This window comes from Dendropsophus ebraccatus, chromosome 3, assembly GCF_027789765.1.
Source record: "Dendropsophus ebraccatus isolate aDenEbr1 chromosome 3, aDenEbr1.pat, whole genome shotgun sequence".
Classification (NCBI taxonomy): domain Eukaryota; kingdom Metazoa; phylum Chordata; class Amphibia; order Anura; family Hylidae; genus Dendropsophus; species Dendropsophus ebraccatus.
This window is the reverse complement of record NC_091456.1, coordinates 9,047,068-9,055,086: the sequence shown is the minus strand read 5'-3', so window position 1 is coordinate 9,055,086 and position 8,019 is coordinate 9,047,068.

Sequence of the window (8,019 nt, the reverse complement as noted above, 5' to 3'; positions counted from 1 at the left end):
ATGGAGGGCAGAGTTGTGGAGATGAGGGAGGAGATGTATGGAGGGCAGAGTTGTGGAGATGAGATGTATGGAGGGCAGAGTTGTGGAGATGAGGAGATGTATGGAGGGCAGAGTTGTGGAGATGAGGGAGGAGATGTATGGAGGGCAGAGTTGTGGAGATGAGGGAGGAGATGTATGGAGGGCAGAGTTGTGGAGATGAGGGAGGAGATGTATGGAGGGCAGAGTTGTGGAGATGAGGGAGGAGATGTATGGAGGGCAGAGTTGTGGAGATGAGATGTATGGAGGGCAGAGTTGTGGAGATGAGGGAGGAGATGTATGGAGGGCAGAGTTGTGGAGATGAGGGAGGAGATGTATGGAGGGCAGAGTTGTGGAGATGAGGAGATGTATGGAGGGCAGAGTAGTGGAGATGAGGAGATGTATGGAGGGCAGAGTAGTGGATATGAGGGAGGAGATGTATGGAGGGCAGAGTTGTGGAGTTGTGGAGATGAGGAGATGTATGGAGGGCAGAGTTGTGGAGATGAGGAGATGTATGGAGGGCAGAGTTGTGGAGATGAGGAGATGTATGGAGGGCAGAGTTGTGGAGATGAGGGAGGAGATGTATGGAGGGCAGAGTAGTGGAGAGCTTTATGGGTGAGGAGCTTGAAGTGGATTCTGGATTTAATGGGTAACCAGTGCAGTGACTGGCACAGAAGGGAGACGTCGGTATAGCGGCTGGAGAGAAAGATTAGCCTGGCTGCTGCGTTCAGGATAGACTGGAGAGGGGAGAGCTTAGAGAAAGGAAGACCGATTAGTAGGGAGTTACAGTAGTCAAGACGGGAATAGATCAGGGCGACAGTCAGGGTCTGAGCGGTGTCAGCGGTGAGAAATGGGCGGATTCTAGAGATGTTTTTGAGATGAAGATGACAGGAGCGTGTAAGAGCTTGGATGTAGGGAGTGAAGGATAGATCGGAGTCTAGCATGACCCCCAGACATGGAGCACAGGAGTGATGCTAGTACCACAGACTGAGAGGGAGATGTCGGGTTTAGGTTTGTTAGAGGGAGGAAATACAAGAAGTTCAGTTTTGGAGAGATTAAGTTTGAGGAACAGAGAGGTCATAGTGTTAGAGAGCGGGATAGACAGGCAGAACTTCTCACATGATGCCTACTTAAAGGAATCCTTGGATAGCCCTATTGAAACGTAACCTATCCAAAGTAGTATGTTTTATAATATACAATAAATATCTGTATATGTATATTTTACATTTAAATTTTTGTTCTTGAGTCTTTGATATAGTGGGACGCAGGCAGGGGGTTGGCTAGGATTCACTGGGCCCCATAGCGAAATTTATTTAAGGCGCCCCCCCCCCCCCCCACGCACAACACAAAGCACCGCATATATACACACACACACACATATATATATTCTGTACTGCTGGTGCACTGATAACTCCTGACCTCTGCATATTTTCCTTTCCTACTTGATTGCACAGCTGGAGAACAGAGGTTATCAGTGCAGTGAAGCAGACATCTGTCTTCTGCTTGTTTTTTGTGTTGCAGCATGTAAGTAAACATTGGGTCACTTACACACTGCAGTACATAAGGGGTTAAGCAGAAGGACACGCGCTCTTACCTTCTCCCCAGGGCCTCCCTCCTGCATGGGCCCCCTAGCAACTGCCTACCCTGCCTCTATGGCAGCTACGCCACTGGACGCAGGACTCCCTCCCTCACTTCTCCTCTGTTTCCTATACAACTTCCCCCTCCCATGGTTCTGTTGGTTCCTCCCCCCTCTCTCCCACCTAAGACCCTCTCTATATTTTTTAAATCTAGAAAAGACTGTTATGTCTTTAACTTATATCTACATTATGTATTATAGTATGTACAGTTTTGAACTGAATCTATAATGGGGTCCCGGCCCCTTTTTCCCCCCTCTTTTCTCTCTGTATTCCCTAAAGTATTGTAAAAACTAAAAAAACTTTAATAAATAAAGATTGAAAAGAAAACCTCTCCTGCTCTGGACAGTTCCTGACATGGACAGAGGTGGCAGCAGAGAGCAGTGTGTTAGACTGGAGATAATATAGTATGTACCATCTCACCACCTTCACCTTTTTCTATAGCAGTTTTGCCATTCTATATATCTATATTATGTATATAGTCTTAGTAATTGCAGATGATGTTATACTCCCCTGTTGTTGTCTGTCCCTTAGCCATGGCAGCTGCATAGTGTGAATAGTGATATTAATTGTGCTGGTTAGTTTGTTTTTCTATGGCAGAAAGAAAAGTTTTGATTGGTCGGGTCTGAGTGCTTAGTCTGCGACTGATCGTGAGAATGAGCCGGGAGAAGTCACACTCAGTCCTCTCCTGGTTCAGCTCTGTGTCTCTTGACAAGATGTAATAAGGGTCCTATTCCAAGGGGCGATGGGGGCCCGATCAATAATGTAAACGAGCACCGGTCTAATAGATCGGCGCTCGTTTACAGGGCCTATTCCGCGGCCATATAATCGTTTAGCAAGGGCTGCAGGGATATCCTTACCGATGTCCTTGCAGCCTTTGTTTAAACACCATACATTACCTATCCATGGTGCAGGGCTTCTCCTGCGCTCCTTCTTCCTCCCAGTCCCGCGCGTACCAGCAGCTTCGGTGCGGCCTGTTTGAGCTGACACTGGCCGCGGCGGTCCTGGCTGAGCGGTCTGTCAGCTAAGACAGGCTGCACTGAAGCTGCTGCTGCACGCGGGACAGGGAGGAAGAAGGAGCGCAGGAGAAGCCCTGCACCATGGATAGGTAATGTATGAGGTTTGCGGAATAATCGGTCACCCGCTGCGCATCGCTATTCCACACAGCGATGCGCGGGTAGCGATCGATAATTTTAGGTTTGAACCTAAATGAATGATCAACCGATGACACAATCATCGGCTGATCGTTCTCTTTATTCCACGGAGCGATAATTGGCCGATTCGCCCGATTTTTGCTTCGTGGAATAGGACCCTAAGTCTAGGGAGTGGTCTCATAAGGGCCCATTGACACTGCGGAAATTCCGAGCAGAATTCCCGCCTCAGACTCCAGAATTCCACCTGCCTCAGTGTTAAGTATAGGGCGCCTCTGCTGAAAGAATTAAACTGAGTAGCAAACCTGCACCCAAGCTGGAGACAAGAGCGGTGCTGTCTCTGGAAGAAAGTGGCCATGTTTTGGTAGCGCTGGAGAACTCCTTTAACCAGCATTACAAAGAAGCTAGAATGTTGCAGATACAGCCAATCAGGGACTTGTTTACATCAGCTGTCTCAGAAGGGAGGGGGGAGACAGCAGAAGGGAGAGGGTAGACAGCAGAAAGCTTCAGCATAAAGAAACAGCTGAGAACTGGGGGAAGGACACTGAATAGATAATAACAAGTATGGAAGGAATTGTTAGTCTCACCATGGGCCGCAACATATCAAAAGTTATGAGTGGAATACCCCTTTAATTACAGATTTGCACGTTCTCCTTATGATATAAATTCATCTATCTGATAGCCATTATGCACGTTGTTATGTACTGTGATGCAATTTATTACATATTATTGTACATGTTATGGTACTAGTTCCAGATTTGGAGGCCCCCCGGCTTCTTCCCCTCTTGTTGTTTATTCTTCAGTTGTCGACCATATTTAAAAATCTCCAGCCTTCCAGTACTTATCAGCTGCTATATGCCCTGTGAGAAGTGGTGTATTCTTTCCAGTCTGACACAGTGCTCTCTGCTGCCACCTCTGTCCATGTCAGGAACTGTCCAGAGCAGGAGAGGTTTTCTATGGGGATTTGCTTCTGACATGGACAGAGGTGGCAGCAGAGAGCACTCTGTCAGAATGGAAAGAATACACCACTTCATGCAGGACATACAGCAGCTGATAAGTACTGGAAGACTGGAGAAAAAACAAACATATATATATATATATGTATATATATATATATATATATATATTTTTACAGCATCCTGTTCTGGTGCAGAGGCCCATACATCAGCAGCCCGCCTGGAAATCACCTTGAGAGTTTCCTATGCATATAGATCAGATTGCTTCATTTATTTTTTAGAGATGTTTTATTAAGTGATAGAAGTAATGGGGATGATTGCTCTGCGCAGCTGCTCTACTGGTCTAACAATCCCGAGAGATAAATGATGGAACTCCATCTCATGGCGGCTCCAGTCTGAGATCCAAGAAGAAATGATGGAAAGACTTTGTGTGCAGCGTTCCTGACGTGTTCCAAGGTCGCACATGTATCCATGACCTGCAGTTCAGGCTATAATAGGAAACCCTTCTAATGCTCTTGTGCCTTCAGGCGCTGTGACCCAGATCTGGGTGAAAGGTGATCTATGTTATGTCTAGTGAAGCTGCGCTGAAGAATCCAGCCCGTCATCACCCCAGAGCAAGAAATCAGGTGACGGCAAACCCCACTACGTCCCAAAGCGATACTAGTCTCCGGAACAGAAGCTAAAAATGGAAGATTTTCCACTGTTAGTAGTAAAAATGTACTGTTAGGGTGCGTTCACACCTACAGGATCTGCAGCAGATTCGCAGCACATTTAATGGTGCAGATTTGATGCTGTGTTCAGTTATTTAAATGAAATCTGCTGCGGATCTGCAGCAGAAAATATGCTGCGGATCCGGTAAGTGTGAACGTACCCTAATACTACATGTTCTCCAACACAGTCTGTTCTGGAAGGCTGCTCGAGAACCGAGCTGTGTGTTCCCATAGGTCATGGGTCAGGTGCATAGTGTAAAGAGTTAAGTGGTGATGCAAAAGCAATAGCGTCCCCCCTTATCTCTGGAATAGCAGTAAGTGGTGATGTATTCTGCACAACTACTTACTGCAAAGGAGCGGGGTCTCCCATCATAATAACAGGAATCCCCACTCTAAACCAGTGGGTGGAAGCCAGAGAGGGCCCCCCTGCCGGGCTTATATGGTGACCCCGATTTCTTGCACAGTGATGTCCTCCCTCTCCAGGCGGCTGCCTAGGAAACACACCAGCCGCCTGGGGAGGGAGGATGTCATTATGCAGGGAGCTTGGGCCACCCCCAATACACAAAGCGCATCCCCCAGGTGAATGAGAATGAAAGCAGCCCCGGAGCTCCTGCACAGTGATGTCCCCCCTCCCCAGTTAGCTGTCGCGTCTCCAAAGCAGCTGACCGTCCTGGCCACCTGGAGAGGAAGGGCATCACTGTACAGGAGCAACAGAGAGTCCAACCCAGCTGCCAGGGGGCGACAGAGAGTCCAACCCAGCTGCCAGGGGGCGACAGAGAGTCCAGCCCAGCTGCCAGGGGGCGACAGAGAGTCCAGCCCAGCTGCCAGGGGGCGACAGAGAGTCCAGCCCAGCTGCCAGGGGGCGACAGAGAGTCCAGCCCAGCTGCCAGGGGGCGACAGAGAGTCCAGCCCAGCTGCCAGGGGGCGACAGAGAGTCCAGCCCAGCTGCCAGGGGGCGACAGAGAGTCCAGCCCAGCTGCCAGGGGGCGACAGAGAGTCCATCCCAGCTGCCAGGGGGCGACAGAGAGTCCAGCCCGGCAGCCAGGGGGCGACAGAGAGTCCAGCCCATCTGCCAGGGGGCGACAGAAAGTCCATCCCAGCTGCCAGGGGGCGACAGAGAGTCCAGCTCAGCTGCCAGGGGGCGACAGAGAGACCAGCCCAGCTGCCAGGGGGCGACAGAGAGTCCAGCTCCGCAGCTCCAGCTCTATCACTGTCACACTGCCATTTGCTTTTCAGTCTCCCATGCTGGAAAATGAAGGAAATAAAAGACGGCACATCCTAGAAAATAGAAATTAATAAAATAAAGCCTATAAAACTGCACAATACACAACTCATGTGTGCGGCAGTGTCAGTGTGTCACAGAAAGTTCATCCAGCTCCTTAAGATAAATTAGTGAAACACAATGGAGGGTGCGGTGGAGGCGCATTGTGCTGCCGGGGAGGCTCCTGGTCAGACTGCAAAGAATACACCACTTCCTGCAGGACATACAGCAGCTGATAAGTACTGGAAGACTAGAGTTTTTTTTTTTTAAGTAAATTACAAATCTCCAGTACCAGTTGATTTGAAAGATTTTTTTTTTTTTTTTTTTTGCTGGACTCCCCCTTTAAACCCCTTGGGGCCAGACATCAACCCCCTCTCCCCCCCCCCCCCCCCCCACACACAGCGATCTGGTACACAGAAGACGCAATTAACCCCTTCCTTTCTGGTGCGTTCAGACCCAAACATGGAATTCTGCGATGAGGCCCATGTTTAGGTGCAAACGCTGGCTTAAAACAACCTCAAAGTTACATAAAACATATAGATACAAAACCGCCCCCAAAAAAACCTGCAAATGCATGAAAAAATACCACGCGCCATATCACTCATTATGTGAGAGCCAGAAAAATGCCGCAAAAATTGTGCGTGACGGCACCGTAATAATAAATTGTAAAAAGAATGAAGATTTGATGAAGTAATTTACCAGCTTTACAATTCTTCAGCTTATTTTATTTAACCCGATGAAATCCATGGAAGGGGCCTGAAATAGTCTATAATCTATGGCACCTCTTGGCTGCTGTTACCCATGTGACAACCTCCTACAGGGTGTGTAACAAGTCCTGTGAGTGGTGGAGAAGAGAGTGCAGAGAAAGGAGGATAGAGATAGGTGAAGAAGGATAGTTCTCATTGGTGCACAGATCATGAACAATAACACCTTGTTCACTACAACTCTGCAATATACAGACATAGATGTACATACTAGCGACACCTAGTGGCAAAACTTAGACATGACTTCATTACCACTTGACTTTGAGTTACAGGCTTTTGCGAGGGGTGTTCAAACTAGTAACACCCGTGGTGGGGCACCACAATATATGGATGGGTAATCTGTATCTGGCACTATATGGATGGGAATATCTGTAGGTGACACTTTATGGATGGGGGGGGATCTGTATCTGGCACTAAGAAATTAAAACACATGTAGGCTGCCACTAGATGGCGCACATTACAGCCTTTACACCATCACACTCTATGTTCTAGTTGTGACTGAATCCCGTAACTCAGAAGGACCCTTTCGCCCCCTAGTGGTGAGGTCCTGAATAGCTCCAGTTTTTAGCCATCTAACAATGAATTGGATGATTCCCATGTATGTGCACACTACGGAATACGCGCTGAAACATCAAGCAGATTCCGCTTCCCATAGTTCCACCCGTCCCATAGACTCGATGTTATTTTCTGGCAAATCCGCCATCTCTCCAAAGAATTGACATATTTCGGGCTGGTGCTCAGGAATAGACCAATGCTGTGCACAGGAACCAGGTGGCGGCTCATTCAGCTCCGTTACATGGATACACGGTTACAATTATGGATCATTTCCCACGGATCGCAGAGAAAAAGGGTTTTGTAGCCCAGAAAAATCACTGAATGATGAATGGTGGTGGACTTTAGGGATGGGAGAAATTAGAGAAATAGTGCTGCACCAGGCTCTGTGGTCTGTAGCCTTTGACCTCTGCGCTGCTCTGCCTGCTTCCCAGTTTCCCAGGACTGGATCCAGCTTTTCCAGGTACCCGGAGTAGAGTCTCACCGAGTTCAAAAGGACGCTGATTGACCTCAGGGAGATCAACCAAAACACCGCAGAGGCACCATCACGTGTCTCAACGTCAGTGTATTCTAGAACATTGCCCCCTGGGAAATCAAACATGCAAAAGAACACCGAGTTCAAAGGCCGCCAGCTGACAGGCCGACCACCGAGCCTAGCGCAGCGCTATTTCTCTAAATTCGCTCATTCCTAGTGGACGCCATCAGACTGTCATCAATACTAAACCAAAAATAATAGAGGGGAAAAAACAAAAACACTGCACCCTAAAATACAGAGGCCTCAATTTATTTACATAACACTACAGCCCCCCATCTCTGCAGAACATCGCATAACACTGCAGCCACCTGACACCCATCCCTGCAGAACATCACCTAACACTACAGCCACCGATCCCTGCAGAACATCGCATAACACTAAAGCCCCCCCATCCCTGCAGAACATCGCCTAACACTACAGCCACCGATCCCTGCAGAACAT